This window comes from Vicia villosa, unplaced genomic scaffold, assembly GCF_029867415.1.
Source record: "Vicia villosa cultivar HV-30 ecotype Madison, WI unplaced genomic scaffold, Vvil1.0 ctg.001062F_1_1, whole genome shotgun sequence".
Taxonomy (NCBI): domain Eukaryota; kingdom Viridiplantae; phylum Streptophyta; class Magnoliopsida; order Fabales; family Fabaceae; genus Vicia; species Vicia villosa.
The window spans coordinates 235278-251522 of record NW_026705467.1 but is presented as its reverse complement, the minus strand read 5'-3'; positions in this window follow the sequence as shown (position 1 = coordinate 251522).

Below are 16245 nucleotides of genomic sequence, written 5' to 3'. Positions count from 1 at the left end.
AATTTCAATGTTTGTGTACAATATATCATGGTACTTGCGATGGTCTAATATACTTCACATTTCAATATTTGTATTCAATATTTCATAATACCTGTCATGGTCTAATACACTTGATAGATTGTAGTCAAGGACTAAAATTGAGTCTGCGCCCATATTGCAGGGATAAAAAACGATAGGCTTAATGCATCATTTGGTCCCCTAACTTAATTTAAGATTTCAGTTAAGTCCCTTATGTAGTAAACGTTTATTTTAGGTCCCTTTCAGTTTAAAGTTATATACTTCCGTTAGTTTTTGCAAGGGTGGCAGTCCACTTGGGCTTTTTTTAGCTGACATAGATTTATGCTAATACATTTTGAATGAAAATTAAATTATTTTGAAACGTTTCATTTAACCTCACTTGTTTCATTTTGAGTTCACTTGAGCTCTATGAGAAAATCCTAACGAAACTATCTTCACACCATCTTCATTGCTCTCTTACGCTCACAAAGGTATGTTAATCTACCTCCTTTTTTTGGTTTGTTCGTATCATACATCTTTGTTCGTCTTCCAAATGACCCAGAACTTCGTTAATCTTCATTTTTAGGATTTGTGGAATCTTCCTTATTGATACTTCTTACAATACAGATAGGAAGAAGAACTTTGTCCATATATTGTTATAAGGTACAAATAATCAAACCTTTGTCTATAAAAACGCAATTTTTTAGGGTTTTTCCTTTTCCTGATTTATATTTCTCATTCAGATACTTTATCTAAGTCATGAATAGTCGCTTTCGGTGCATTGTTCATCATGGGGGTGAGTTTGTTGAGTTCACGAAATTAGATTATAAAGGCTTAGAGGAAACTTGGGATGTTGATCCTGATTTTCGGAGTTATTTCAAAGTGTTGGGTGGGTTAAAGGATTTAGGTTATCCAACTGTAGAGAGCCTTTGGTTTTATGATCAAATAGAGTGCAATAGCATAGTTTTGTTGAATGATGACAATGGAAATAAGAGGATGCATACAATTGTTGAGTTGACTGGGAAAATGCATTTATATGATATGCATCCTATACTACAAATTGATGTAATAAAGGAACCAATACTATCACTTGAATACAATGTGGAAGTAGGTGCCACTGAAACTGATTTGGGTGAGAATAATATTGAGGGAACCACTTGTGTTGAGAATGTAAAGAATGATGGAGACATTGTGGATAAAGGGGCCATTGAAATTGAGAATTTATGGATGAAGGAGACATTACTGATAAGGGGTCCACTGAAGTTGAGAATGTTATGGATGAATGAGGCATTGAAGTTGAAGCTGATGTGGAAGAAGGAGACATAAATGACAAGGGGACCACAGATGTTGCACATGATGTGAAACAAGAAGACATAAATGACAAGGGGACCACTTAAGTTGAACATGATGAGGGGACCACTGAAGTTGGACATGATGAGGGTATGAACTGTAACATAAAGGTAGACAAGGGACTGAACTGTAACATAGAGGTGGATGAGGGAATAGAAGGTAGCAGTGATGACAGTGCATTGGAGATAAATTTTGAAGATTCTGATGATGATGTGGTTATAAGTGAAGACATTGCAATTACTGAAAATGAAGTTTCTGAAGATGATGTGATTGAAGAACAAATATCTAAAAAAGGGAATAAAAAGGGGAAAGGTAAAGGTAAGGAGAAGGAGAAGGAGAAAGGTAAAGGTAAAGGTAAAGGTAAAGGTAAGGGGAAAGAGAAATGGATAGGTAAGGGTAAAGGGAAGGGGAAGGGGAAGGGGAAGGAAAAAGGTAAAGTTGACCACCTAAGAAACTAAATAAGTCTGAAACATTGGGTGAAATAAGTATTTTGGAAGATTGTGATGTAGATGAAGAAGAAACAACTTTAAATTTGAAGGGTTTTGGTGACATTGAGGATGAAAATAGTGAGGATGGATTTGAAGAGTATTATAGTGAAGATGAATGTGTTGGATAGGAATTTTGGCAAACTTTCAAAATGCCTAAAAGTATGGATGACAATAAGTGGGAATTTGGGACATACTTTGCTTCTAACCAAGATTTCAAGGATGGTATTAGGACATACTCCATACACAATGGTAGAAACTTGAAGTTCAATGAAAATGACAAGACATGGATGAGGGTGATATTTTAAAAAAAGTTGTCCATGGAAGGCATATTATGCAAAAATTAAAAATGAAGATACATGGCAACTCATGAAGGTTTTTGATAAATACACGTGTAGTAGTGTTTATAAGGTGAATTTTCTCACATCCAAATGGCTCATGAGTAAGATTTAAAACAATTTGAGGGAGAATCCTAGTTTAAAACTAACTCATTGTTCATTTTTTATTAAGGCATATTTTTGAAATGAATGTTCATTATTGCTTTGTAAATGAAGGCATCTATCTATACATCAACTTTAGGAAGAAATATCTAGGAATTAAACTCAAGGAGTTGATGTGAAAAACTGCTACAACCAGTTATGTGAATGCCTTTGAAAAATCCATGATGGAAATGAAGGTTGTTACAGATGCTTTCAAGCATTTGATAAAGCTACCACCAAAGTTTTGGAGCAAGGCTTTCTTCAAGACCAATCCTTTATGTGATACCCTGGTGAACATGTCAGAGGCTTTCAACTATGTTTTTGTGACATCTAGGGCCAATCAGTCATAATAATGATTGAAGAGATCAAAGTGTACCTCATGCAATGGTGGAAGTGAAATAGACAGAAAATTGCCAATTTTAAAGGTGATATTCTACCCAATATCAAGAAAATGATTGCAAAAGAATATGAAAAAAATAAACTGTTGGATTGTGAGGTATTTGTTCATTAAGATGTGTGTTTTACATTTGTTCATTAAGATGTGTGTCTGAATTTTTATATGTTACCCAGGCGTGCAGGCGAGTATGATTATGAGGTAAGACACATCTCATATAATGGAGAAAAGTATACTGTGAATCTGTCCACCAAGGAGTGTTCTTGTAGGAGATGGATGTTGACAGGTTTACCATGTTGTCATGCAATATCTTGCATGAAATTTCAACAATTGGAGATTGATAATTATGTGCCTGATTGCTACAAAAGACAATTGTATGAGGCATGCTATACACCTTTCATCTTTCCAGTGAATGGGGAAACTCTATGGGAGAAAAAAGAGTATGTTAAATTACAACCACCACCAATCAAATGGCAACCAGGAAGGCCAAAGAAGAAGAGGACTACAAATGCATCAGAGAGTATAACAAATGAGACACAACTAGAGCGAGTTAACTTTGAAACCTTGTGCAGTAGATGCCACGTGATGGGGGTACAACAAAGCAACCTACAAACTTCTAGCACTAACTCAGACCACTCAACGTGTACCAAGTCAGTATGGTCCAAGTTATCCTGAAGCAAGTTAGCCTAGACAAACTCAGCATGATGCAACTCATCCTGGACCAAGTCAGCATGAAGCACAACTCAGCTTGGACCAAGTCAAACTGTATCTACCAATCCTAAAGGAACTGCAACCTGATCACCTACCAATTCTATGTTTTACCGTTTGTGTAACTTAGTATCAATGAACACATAATTAGGATTTTTTTGTATCATTATTAATGAACTAAATTAGTTTTTTTTTTTTGTATTAGCATCAATGAACACAAAATATGGCTATTTGTCTTAGTGATAATGAACCTACAATTATGGCCTTTTGTATTAATGTCAATGAACACATGTTTTTATAATGCAATATGTTTTGATAAAGCAATATTCATCATCGTGTTCTTATTTGCATTGCTCCAGTTAAAACTTTTGCGATATTTGATAAAACTGCAAACAGAGATAAATAACATGGAACTAGATAAATAACACAATCCCTATTTTATTGCATTGTTCCATTTAAGTACCTTATTTAATATATTTCATTCGCTTAAATCAATCTTCTACGATATTACAGACTACTAAATTATAGCAGTACTGAAATGGTATAACAGTTTGTTGAATTTAAAACAATGAATCCATTACATAGTTTTATAACAGAAAATTACATGTCGTGTTGCCCACAAATCTATCTTAAATATGTGGTTACAAACACTAAATTAAACCTTAAACTAATAATGTCAAACACTATTGCATTTTTCAACGTTTCTCTTATGCTCAAAACCTCATTCTTCAACTTAAATATTTTCTTCCGTTGCCTTTCAATCTTCAAATCCCTTCCATCAACAACTTCATCACCTACCCATTTAAAAAAATTGCATCCCTTCTCAAATTGATTTAGGTAATTCCTACAACCCCAAAACTTTTTACCAACATTGACACTGTTCAAATTTGTAACAGTACGCATTACACACTCTTCTTGGCACCAGCAATGTAACACCCATATATAAAAACATACATCAAAGCATATAATTATATCTGAATCCAAGTATTTGGTACTGAAATACTAATAAGTTCCTAGTCAACACATTATACATATTAATGCCCTAATACAAATATTCTACATAATGGCATAATACATACAAGATGTTCAAAATGAAAATACTAAGAACTAGATCAAACAATGATCTCAAAAGAACTCCACAACGGAAGCTTCGCCATATCCAAAAGAAGCATAAGGAATAAGGAAATCAAACTGCCTTCTCCTTACCCTTCGCGGAACCTGTAGTACCTGAAATCAATATATAATGGGGTGAGATACAAAATCTCAGTGAGTTCCCTATCCTATGGATCCTCTCGGCTTTACAAGGTTCTAGATTATAAGTCTCAAGTCATAAAAGGAACTAGACCTTGAGTTCTCACACTAACATTATATGGAATCATACTTAGAGTTCAACAACTCAAACACAAGATTACTAATCGGAAAACCGTTACCAAGGTATCCCTCTATTCCCGTCCCCTTCTACGTCTAGGAGGTGGCATGAGTCATGGATCCTTTGGGAAATCTTGACATACGAAATGGATTCGGATTCATGAGCCTTCCCCCATGAATTGTCACTTCACATGGCCCGTACACCATCACAAGTCTCTACCCTTAGGTTCCATTCGTACACAAAAGCGGGAAATCAAACCTGCCAAGATTATTAGTGCCTCTTTGCACAGTGCCTCTCTGCACATAGAATGCCTCTTTTGCATTCAAAGAAAAAGAAATAAACAAAAACAATGGTTCCGATTAATACATCATACAATGGTGATCGCTCACGCAAACCACTAGGCCTGTTAGCCTTTCATACATTGGTGATCGCTCACGCAAATCACTAGGCCTGTTAGCCTTTCCTCATAAGATTCTAAATACACGTATGTTCCACATAATGTTCATCCTAGGTACTCTTTGTTAAGCTACATAACCTAACAAATCCTAGTTTTCCTCACTTAATCTCTTATTCGTATAACCCATGTAGTTATTCGAACCTCTTGATACATATCTGTATACGATGAAGTATACCAATCCTCCTGCAATAGGATTCACCCAAACAAATACAATATACTAGGTTACACCAAAGGCAACCAACAGTTTTCATCATTTCCCTGTAAACAAATGGCAAGTTATCACAACTATATAGAAATTAATCAATGTGCTAAAAGTATACCGTTCACATAATTCCGAACGATAAAACAACTCGAGGAATAAACTATTTTTCCCAATTCCCGATTAAATAATTCTTCTTTCGATCCCAAAACCTACACTACTAGAAAGTACACACTTCTAGCTTCCTACCACTTCGAACGGTGATTAAAACAGAGTTATGGTTCAAAAGTTATGATCGAAACAGTTTTATCTCATTCAACTAAATTTTGCTAAGAAAAGGCTTCAGTTCGCGCCACTAACTGTTGTTCGCGCCGCCAACCTCAGGCAGTGGCAAACCTCACAGAAAACTCGCAGTGTTCGCGCCGCGAAGCCTTGTACGCGCCGCGTACTGTTAACAGAACCAAACCCCATAATCCTTCTGCATGGTTCGCGCCGCCACCTATCGTTCGCGCCGCGAAGCGCGCGAAATCAGAAGTTCCAGATCTGTTTTCTTGCTTTTTCCCATGGTTTAATCCGACCATCTCCATACTCAAACCTGTTCCAGATTCATACTAAAGCATAGAACAACATATATGGTCTCTACTCAGGATTTATTAGCAGCAACAAACATCAATCTCTTAGATTGAGTCAAACCCTAAGATTTCTACCAAAAACCCCAATTTCTCAACTTATGATTTCACCCATAAATCAAAACTGTAAGTTTCTAACTAGAACCCACCTCGATTATGAGTCGTTGATGTCGAAGATGAGTCGATTCGGCGGAGAAATGATGAAGATCCAAGCTTTTTCCTCTTTTCTCCTCTTGCTCTTCCTTCTCTCTACTTCTTCTCTCTATCTTTCTCTTCTTGTTGCCAAATGAAGAAGAAAAGCAAAAGGAAAAGATATAAGAAAATATCTTAAGTTACACTACTAACTCAATGTCCAAAAGTATCTCTAATATACCAATTGATGAAACCTCAGTGTTAGTTAATAACATTAGAGCATTTAATTTAATACGGGGCATTACATCCTCCCCCCTTAAATAGAAATTCGTCCTCGAATTTAAGAATTACCTGAAAAGGTGAGGGTAAGCATCCCGCATTTCCGATTCAAGCTCCCATGTAGCATCACCCGGATGTGTCACATCCCACTGAACCTTGACAAGAGGAATCTCCTTGTTTCGTAACACTTTAGTCTCTCTTCCCACTATGCGGCTCGGTAAGGGTTCAAAAGTCAAATCTGATTGTATCTCAATTGCATCTGGTAACACCGGCTGAAGAGGATCGGGAATAAACTTCCGTAGTTGAGACACGTGAAAAACATCATGCATTTCTGATAGAGAAGGTGGTAAGGCTAAACGGTAAGCTACTTCATCAATCTTTTCTAGAATCTCATATGGTCCCACGTATCTCGGACTTAATTTCCTCGACTTAAACGGTCCTTTCAACCTCAACCTCGGAGTAACCTTCAAGAATACATGGTCACCTTCCATAAACTCCAAAGGCCTCCTACGGTTATCCGCATAACTCTTCTGACGATCTTGTGCTTGCTTAACCTTCTCACGAATCATTCTAATCTTATCCGTGGTTTCTTGAATAATTTCGGGTCCCAAAATTCTATCATCACCAACTTCTGACCAACACAACGGTGTTCTACATTTCCTCCCATACAATGCCTCATAAGGTGCCATACCGATACTTGCATGATAACTGTTATTATACGCAAATTCAATCAATGGTAAAAGCTCCTTCCAATTTCCTCTACTTTCAAGCACACAAGCTCTCAACATATCTTCCAAGGTTTGTATTGTTTGCTCCGTTTGACCATCTGTTTGAGGGTGGTTCGACGTGCTCAAACACAATTTAGATCCCATCGCTTGCTGAAAAGCTCTCCAAAACCTAGAAGTGAACTTTGGATCTCTATCCGACACAATACTAGAGGGTACACCGTGCAACTTCACAATTTCTGCGACAAATAACCGTGCAAGATGACTTGCCTTGTAAGTAGTCTTCACGGCTAAGAAATGTGCAGATTTCGTCAACCGATCTACAATAACCCAAATAGAATCATATCCACCTTGGGTACAAGGTAAACTAACCGCAAAATCCATTGAAATACTATCCCACTTCCATATTGGAATCTCTAGTGGTTGTAACAATCCACCTGGTCTTTGATGTTCAATCTTTACCTGTTGGCATACTGCACACTCCGATACGTACACCGCGACATCTCTTTTCATTCCGGACCACCAATAATCTCTTCTCAAATCTTAATACATTTTTGAAGAACCAGGATGTATAGTGAAAGCACCCTTGTGAGCTTCATCCAAAATCCTTCTTTTCAATAACGCATTGTCTGGAACACAAATCCTCTGATTAAACATAATCATTCCATCCGTAGTGTCATACCCCAAATTTGCCCTCATTAGTGTCAAGCGGTAAACTCTTAGTCTTATTAAACTTGTTAGATTTTAGTGTTAGTGCATTTAGCTAGAAATATAAATCATTATTTTAATGAAAGTGGAGATGTATATGTTTGGTTGGGCTTACTATTTAAAACCAATATGAAAGGTCCATTTAAGAGTATTTTTGTCTATTTAGAATGATATGATTTCTAAATTAAAGGGTTGATTAAATATGAACTATTCAAATTTTGTCTACAAATATGTATAGTTGTCTCGTTGGTCAACTGATCATCAAGATATTTGACTTTACCTTTTTATTTTTACAAAAAAATAACATATTTATCTAATCATAAATACTATTTTGTTATTATTAATTAATATTATTGTATAATTAATATATTAACTATTACTTTAAAGATTTAGTATAATTTGTTACTTTTAGAATTTTAATCTTCTTTTAATATTTGGTAGACTTTTGTCATTTTTTATTAGGATTATTATTTATTAGAATGTCATTTAAAAATAAAATAAAGAAGAAAACCTTTTAGAATTACAGTTACTATTTTTTCAATTAGTAAAGAAAATTTTTCCAAAAAAAAAGAGTATTAATTCAAAAAAAAAGAGAAACCTTTACGGTTACTATTTTTTTGCAATAAGTAAGAAAGTTTTAATTTACTACTTTTATTAGAATAACATCAATTAAATTTTATTATTATTAAGTTTTATTAGTAGCTTTTTCTATTATATTAAAGTATTAATTATTAACTTAATTAGAATGTTTAATTCGTTACTATTATAGAATCAAATAAAGGAGTTTATTTTTTATTATTATTGCTACTATTATTAAGTTAATATCATCTACTTTTAATCAATTATTATCACTAAACCATGCATACTTTTTACTAATTTTATTATTAAAATTGTTATTAATTGTTATTGACTAAGTAAACTAGGGTTTTTAGAACCCTTTCTTCTCCATGCCACAAGCGGCGGCCACATACATCCTTCAGCATTATACAAACCCTAATTTATCAGAACAAAACCCAAATTACAGATCTGGAAATGGAAACAAATCGGAATCAAATCATCTAATTAACATAACCTTTTATTGAAAGAACATATACATAAAGCTGAATGCAAATCAACCCGAAAATACAAATTAATAACAAATCAAATCCTTAAAGTCTAATTATGAACAAATCAAATTCGGATCAAATATTATAACTAAGTCATAAACAGATTCAAAACATTTCCTTAACCGATTCATAACAATAATCAGACTTGAATCTATTTCCTAATCTAACTAATTTTAAAACACTATAAATGAAACCTAAAACAAAGAAACCAAAGACGGAAAAAAAATTGAGAAGAAAAAGTAGAAGAAGAATCGGAGGAACCCTAAACCGAAAGTCACAAAGAAGTTTGCCACCATTCTCGATTTGGGTTTCACGTCTGAAACCCCAAATCACCGCCAATCCGCCGTACCTGTGATTCATAGCAAAGAAGGAAGATCAGAGACGGAGAGGAAAGCTATACGAAAAGAATTTCTGGATTGAGGTAACCACGATTAACGCTTAGCTTGAATATTTGACATTATTGTTGTTTAGATGCATGTTTGGGTTGGGGATTTTCGGAATCTAGGGTTTGATAAGGTTTGTTTATGGATAAATTTATGGGTTTTTGTTTATGAACGTGTTCTTGGGGGTGAGAGAAGAAAGAGATAAGAGAAAAGTGGAAGAGATTAAGAGAGATAAAGGTTATGAAAAAATAAAAAATGAAAATAAAAATAAAAGAAATGAATTAAATAATACTCCTCGCGTTTTTATATATCATGAGATCCTGTGTCCTTCTCTTAACATACACCCTTCTATTAATTTGAATCCCAGCGGCCCATTTAGATCAACGGCCCTGAGGCTAGACCTTGGGAGCCATTCGATTAGATCAAACGTATCAGTTTACGCGAGCGCATCCTAAATGCGTGTTTCTTCCCACACCTGATCCGAACGGATCAAGGTGTCAGCTGTATGGGCCTAGCCCAATGTTTTTTTACACACCCGATTTACTCTTTTTTACAAAAGTTACGTAATTCACACCCCTTGTACTTATTGGGTCCTGACTTACGTCTGGGCTTGATTCCTTATACAATTTGCATTCTGATTTTTACTATCATAGGATAAAATGCACCCCCTAACTTATTAGGTTCAAATTGACATTTGGACCTAATTATTTTTCTTAACCAAATATTTATTTCAATATTATTATCTCCTCTATTTAATTAATATACTATTTCATTAACATATAATTTTTATTTTAATTTAATTTTTACAAACTACTAATAATCTAATTTATTTACTATAATTCATAGGAGATAATATTTAAAATATATCTATTTTTTAACTTAAACTTTCCATTGGAATACACTCTTAATACTTATTTTACTAAATTTTAATTCAATTATTATAGATACATCCAATTAAAAATCTCAACGTCTAAAATCTTTTACTAATACCAAATCAATATTAATTTCATAAAAAAGGATTGTACAATTGTTTTATACTAAACTTCGAACTACGCCCACAATTACCTTATTTTCTAAACCGGACGAAATTCAAAGGAGAATCTGAAAGTAATTATACAATCCTATAAAAAACACAAACCAAACCCGAACTACGAATTGGGACTCTGATTCTCCATAAGGAGATACGTAGGCATTCAATCGAAAATTGAAGCGAGTCCCCTAATAAATAAATAAATCCTGTTTCTTTTATAAATATGAAAATAATGCTTTTGAAACCTTAAAAAACCTAGATCTATAGGGGGTCCCCTTGAGTACAAGGGAAATAAAGGGTGCCTAACACCCTCCCCATATTTAATAAACTCGCGAACTTAGAATCTCTGAAAATATAGGGTTATCCATTTAATTCCCTTCTCTAAAGATAAAAATAATGGTGGCGACTCGAAAAATTTTAAGCCGGTTGCTACACGTAGCTCGAGTAAACCCTGGTTGAACCAACACCTCTTGTAACTTAGCATCTGACACTTGTGCTTGTTGAATGTCATTTCTCAAAATAGAATTAACATTCAAGTTTCCCATCAATACACCATTTTGGGTCCAAACGAATTGAAGGTTGATATCTCGAAATTTTTCCAATAATGCATACTCTAACATCATCAATTCGGCCCTCTTTAACACCTTTCGACTCAAGGCATCCGCCACTTTATTTGCCTTGCCCGGATGATACTTCAAGTCAAAATCATAATCTTTCAAGTATTCCATCCACCGCCTCTGACGCATGTTCAACTCCTTCTGATCGAATAGGTACTTTAAACTCTTGTGGTCACTGAACATTTCAAAATGAACTCCATACAAGTAATGACGCCACACTTTTAGGGTAAAAACAACCGCAGCCAATTCTAAATCATGAGTTGGATAATTCTCTTCGTGAACCTTTAACTGTCGAGATGTGTATGCTACCACCTGACCATCCTGCATCAATACTCCTCCTAATCCTTTCTTGGAAGCATCGCAAAATACTTCATAGGACTTATTTGGATCAGGAACGATTAAAACAGGAGCAGTCGTCAATCTTTCCTTCAAGCCCATGAAACTTTGTTCACACCCCGAATCCCAATCATAAGGACACTCCTTCCGAGTAAGTCTAGTCATTGGTAAAGCCAATTGAGAAAACCCTTTTATAAATCTTCTGTAGTAGCCGGCTAAGCCCAAGAAACTTCGGACTTCTGAGACATTACTCGGTCTCTCCCAATTAATTACTGCTTCAATTTTTGACGGGTCCACCGCCACACCTCCTTGAGATATGACATGACCAAGAAATCTTACCTCCGTCATCCAAAACTCACACTTGCTTAACTTAGCAAACAATTGATTTTCTAGCAATACCGACAGAACAATCCTCAGGTGTTCTTCGTGCTCTTGTGGAGTACGAGAATAAATAAGATTGTCATCAATAAAGACTACCACAAATTGATCTATGTAAGGCTGGAATATCCGATTCATATAATCCATGAAAACAGCTGGAGCATTCGTCACACCGAAAGGCATCACCAAGAATTCATAATGACCATAACGGGTTCTAAAGGCAGTCTTTGGCACATCTGAGCTCTTCACGCGGATTTGGTGATAACCCGACCGCAAATCAATCTTCGAGAACACACAGGCTCCTTTCAATTGATCTAACAGGTCGTTTATCCTTGGTAAAGGGTATTTGTTCTTGATAGTGGCTTTGTTCAACTGACGGTAATCAATACATAGTCTCATCCCACCATCCTTCTTCTTTACTAATAACACTGGAGCTCCCCACGGTGAGACACTAGGTCGCACAAAATGTTTAGCCATCAGCTCCTCCAATCGCCCCTTCAATTCTCTTAATTCAAGTGGTGCCATCCGATACGGAGAAACGGATATAGGAGTCGTTCCCGGTATCAGGTCAATAGAGAATTCCAGTTCCCTTTCCGGAGGAAGAGAAGTGACATCCTCAGGAAAAACATCAGGAAAATCTCTAACAACAGCAATTTGCGAAACCTCTAACTTGTCACCCGTCTCCTCAGTAAGAACCAACAGAACAGACTTCTCTTTCTCAAACAAGAAATTAATCATGCCTACCGTACCTTCCAGTATAGTAATCAAAACATCTTTCGGAGTAGCTTCTTCAGATGAAATAATGATTAACTTCTCTTCACACCCAATGAATACCGAATTAGCAGAAAGCCAATCCATTCCCAACACAACATCTACCTTCTTAAGTGGTAAACAAACAAGATCAATCTGGAAATTCCTACCACCCACAGATAACACACAATTTTCACACACCAACGGTGTCTCGACCATCTCATCCATAGCAGTAGTAACCGCCATAGGAGGAAATAAAGGAGTAGCTTGCAACCCAAGTCGCTTCATACATTGCAATGACACAAAAGAGTGTGTTGCTCCACAATCAAATAGAACAAAACAAGAATGTCCATTAATGAAACACGTACCCGCAATCAAAGAGTTATCACTCTTGGTCTTCTTAGCATCCAAGGTATAAACTCTACCAGTACCCCTTCCTTGCACTTGATTCCTATTCTGAGGACAATTCCTAGCCATATGCCCTTCTTGCTGACAATGAAAACACTTCACCCCTTCAAAGTTACACCTTCCAAGGTGATTCTTACCACAGCTACGACACACCGGAGGTGCACTAGATCGAGAACCTTGCACTTGCTTCCCTTTGAAAGCTTGTGGCCTAGGTCGAAATTGTTGGCTTGGCCTTCCTCTCTCGTGTTGATTCTTCTTCTTCTTCAAATCTTCCTCAGTTTGAACTTTCTTCAAACTGGTCTCAGCCACATAACATTGTCGCAACAACTCCGTATAAGTAGTGAACTCCCTCTGGGACACACTATGTGAAATATCAGCCCTTAAACCAAACAGAAACTGGTCCACCTTCCAACCCTCATCAGGAGCATACGCGGTCTGCCTAGAGTAAGCAGCCAAAATTTCAAACTTCTCAGCATAAGTACCCACTGACATATTTTCCTGCCTTAACTGTTGGAACTCCAACTCCTTCTTAGTCCTCAGCGAACTAGGAAAGTATTTCTCCATAAAAGTGGTTTTGAAATTTTCCCATTCCTTAGGTACTTCCTGAGTAGTCATCAAAGCAGAAGCACCCTTCCACCACCTCATAGCTAGATCCTTCAGCGAATGAGAAGCAAACACCACCTTGTTCTCTTCACTATAATGCACGATCTCAAAGATTCCTTCTACATTGGCCACCCACTCATGCGCCTTTATAGGATCTAGTCCGCCATGAAATTTCGGAGGATTCATGCGAATGAAATCCCTATAAGTCCCACCTACAGCTTCGGGCACAACCACTGGAACATTATGACCGCCATTCATCTGTTGCATCATCTGCAGCATGAACTGATTCTGCTGTTGTTGCATCTGTTGCATGAACTGGGGCCATGGAATATTCGCACCGCCATCCGGTGTATTCACTTGTGGAGGCCGTGTGGGGGGTCGACCACGAGTCCTGCGTCCGTCCGCCATGTTCCTGTTCCTGGAGGTCATCAAAATGGGATTAAGTTGATCAGGCTCAATACCATAGTCATAACACAACAAAACTCATGGCTAGGTCGAGGATACGACCTGCTCTGATACCAACTGTAACCCCATATATAAAAACATACATCAAAGTATATAATTATATCTGAATCCAAGTATTTGGTACTGAAATACCAATAAGTTCCTAGTAAACACATTATACATATTAATGCCCTAATACAAATATTCTACATAATGGCATAATACATACAAGATGTTCAAAATGAAAATACTAAGAACTAGATCAAACAATGATCTCAAAAGAACTCCACAACGGAAGCTTCGCCATATCCAAAAGAAGCATAAGGAATAAGGAAATCAAACTGCCTTCTCCTTACCCTTCGCGGAACCTGTAGTACCTGAAGTCAATATATAATGGGGTGAGATACAAAATCTCAGTGAGTTCCCTATCCTATGGATCTTCTCGGCTTTACAAGGTTCTAGCTTATAAGTCTCAAGTCATAAAAGGAACTAGACCTTGAGTTCACACACTAACATTATATGGAATCATACTTAGAGTTCAACAACTCAAACACAAGATTACTAATCGGAAAACCGTTACCAAGGTATCCCTCTATTCCCGTCCCCTTCTACGTCTAGGAGGTGGCACGAGTCATGGATCCTTTGGGAAATCTTGACATACGAAATGGATTCGGATTCATGAGCCTTCCCCCATGAATCGTCACTTCACATTGAAGGATAGAAAAACACTTAGAAAGGGGGGTTTGAATAAGTGTAGTTTCAAAAACTCATAAGATAAAAATAATTTGCACAAGTATTTTTATCCTGGTTCGTTGTTAACTAAACTACTCCAGTCCACCCTATACAAGGTGATTTACCTCAACTGAGGATTTAATCCACTAATCACACGAGATTACAATGGTTTTCCACTTAGACAACTTCTAAGTCTTCTAGAGTCTTCTGATCACAACTTGATCACTCTAGGAACAACTGCTTAGAGACCTTCTAAGACTTCTCTAGAGTATACTGATCACAACCCGATCACTCTAGTCCTTTACAATTTAATGTAAACAAATTCTAAGAGTATTACAATTGCTTCTTAAAAGCAATAATCACAAACTGTGATATTTCTCTTACAGATTTAAGCTTAGACTCACTAAAGTATTACAACAGTAATGTAGTGAGGTTGAAGATGAAGTTTGATAGCTTTTGAAGTGAACAGCAAGATAGTATCAGAGATAGTTCAGAATTCGTTCAAAGTGCGTCCAAAATTTGTAACCTTGCTTCTCATCAGAACTTCATATTTATAGGCGTTTTGAGAAGATGACCGTTGGGAGCATTTAATGCTTTGCGTATTCCGTACAGCATTGCATTTAATGTTTCACTCTTTTGTCAACTACCTCGAGCCTTGCGTTTGCTGTGACTACTGACGTTGCAGTTAATAGCTTCTAACGTTCCTTTTGTCAGTCAGCGTAGCTTGCCATCTAGTACTTGATTCTGATTTGTTCTCTGTAAATATTACGTTGAATATCATCAGAGTACAAACAGCTTGGTGCAGAGCATCTTCTGATCTTCTGATCTTGATATGCTTCTGAACGTGATTCCATGACTTTAGTGCTTCTGCTTCTGAACTCAAGTTCTTCTGATGCTTCTAATAGACCATGTTCTGATTCTGCTTGACCATCTTCTGATGTCTTGCCAGACCATGTGCTGAAGTTGCATACTGAACCTTCTGAGTCAAAGCTTCTTAGCGCTGATTTGTGCATACTCTTTGTACGTTGAATATCATCAGAGTACAAACAGCTTGGTGCAGAGCATCTTCTGATCTTCTGATCTTGATATGCTTCTGAATGTGATTCCATGACTTCAGTGCTTCTGCTTCTGAACTCAAGTTCTTCTGATGCTTCTAATAGACCATGTTCTGATTCTGCTTGACCATCTTCTGATGTCTTGCCAGACCATGTGCTGAAGTTGCATACTGAACCTTCTGAGTCAAAGCTTCTTAGCGCTGATTTGTGCATACTCTTTATATATTTCCTGAAAAGGAAATTGCATAGGATTAGAGTACCACATTATCTTGAGCAAAATTCATATACATTGTTATCATCAAAACTAAGATTATTGATCAGAACAATTCTTGTTCTAACAATCTCCCCCTTTTTGATGATGACAAAAACATATATAAATGATATGAATTTGCAATCAGAATAACAGACGGCAAAAGACAATTACACAATTATAGCATAAGCATATAAACATAATGTGAATGTGTCTCCCCCTGAGATTAACAATCTCCCCCT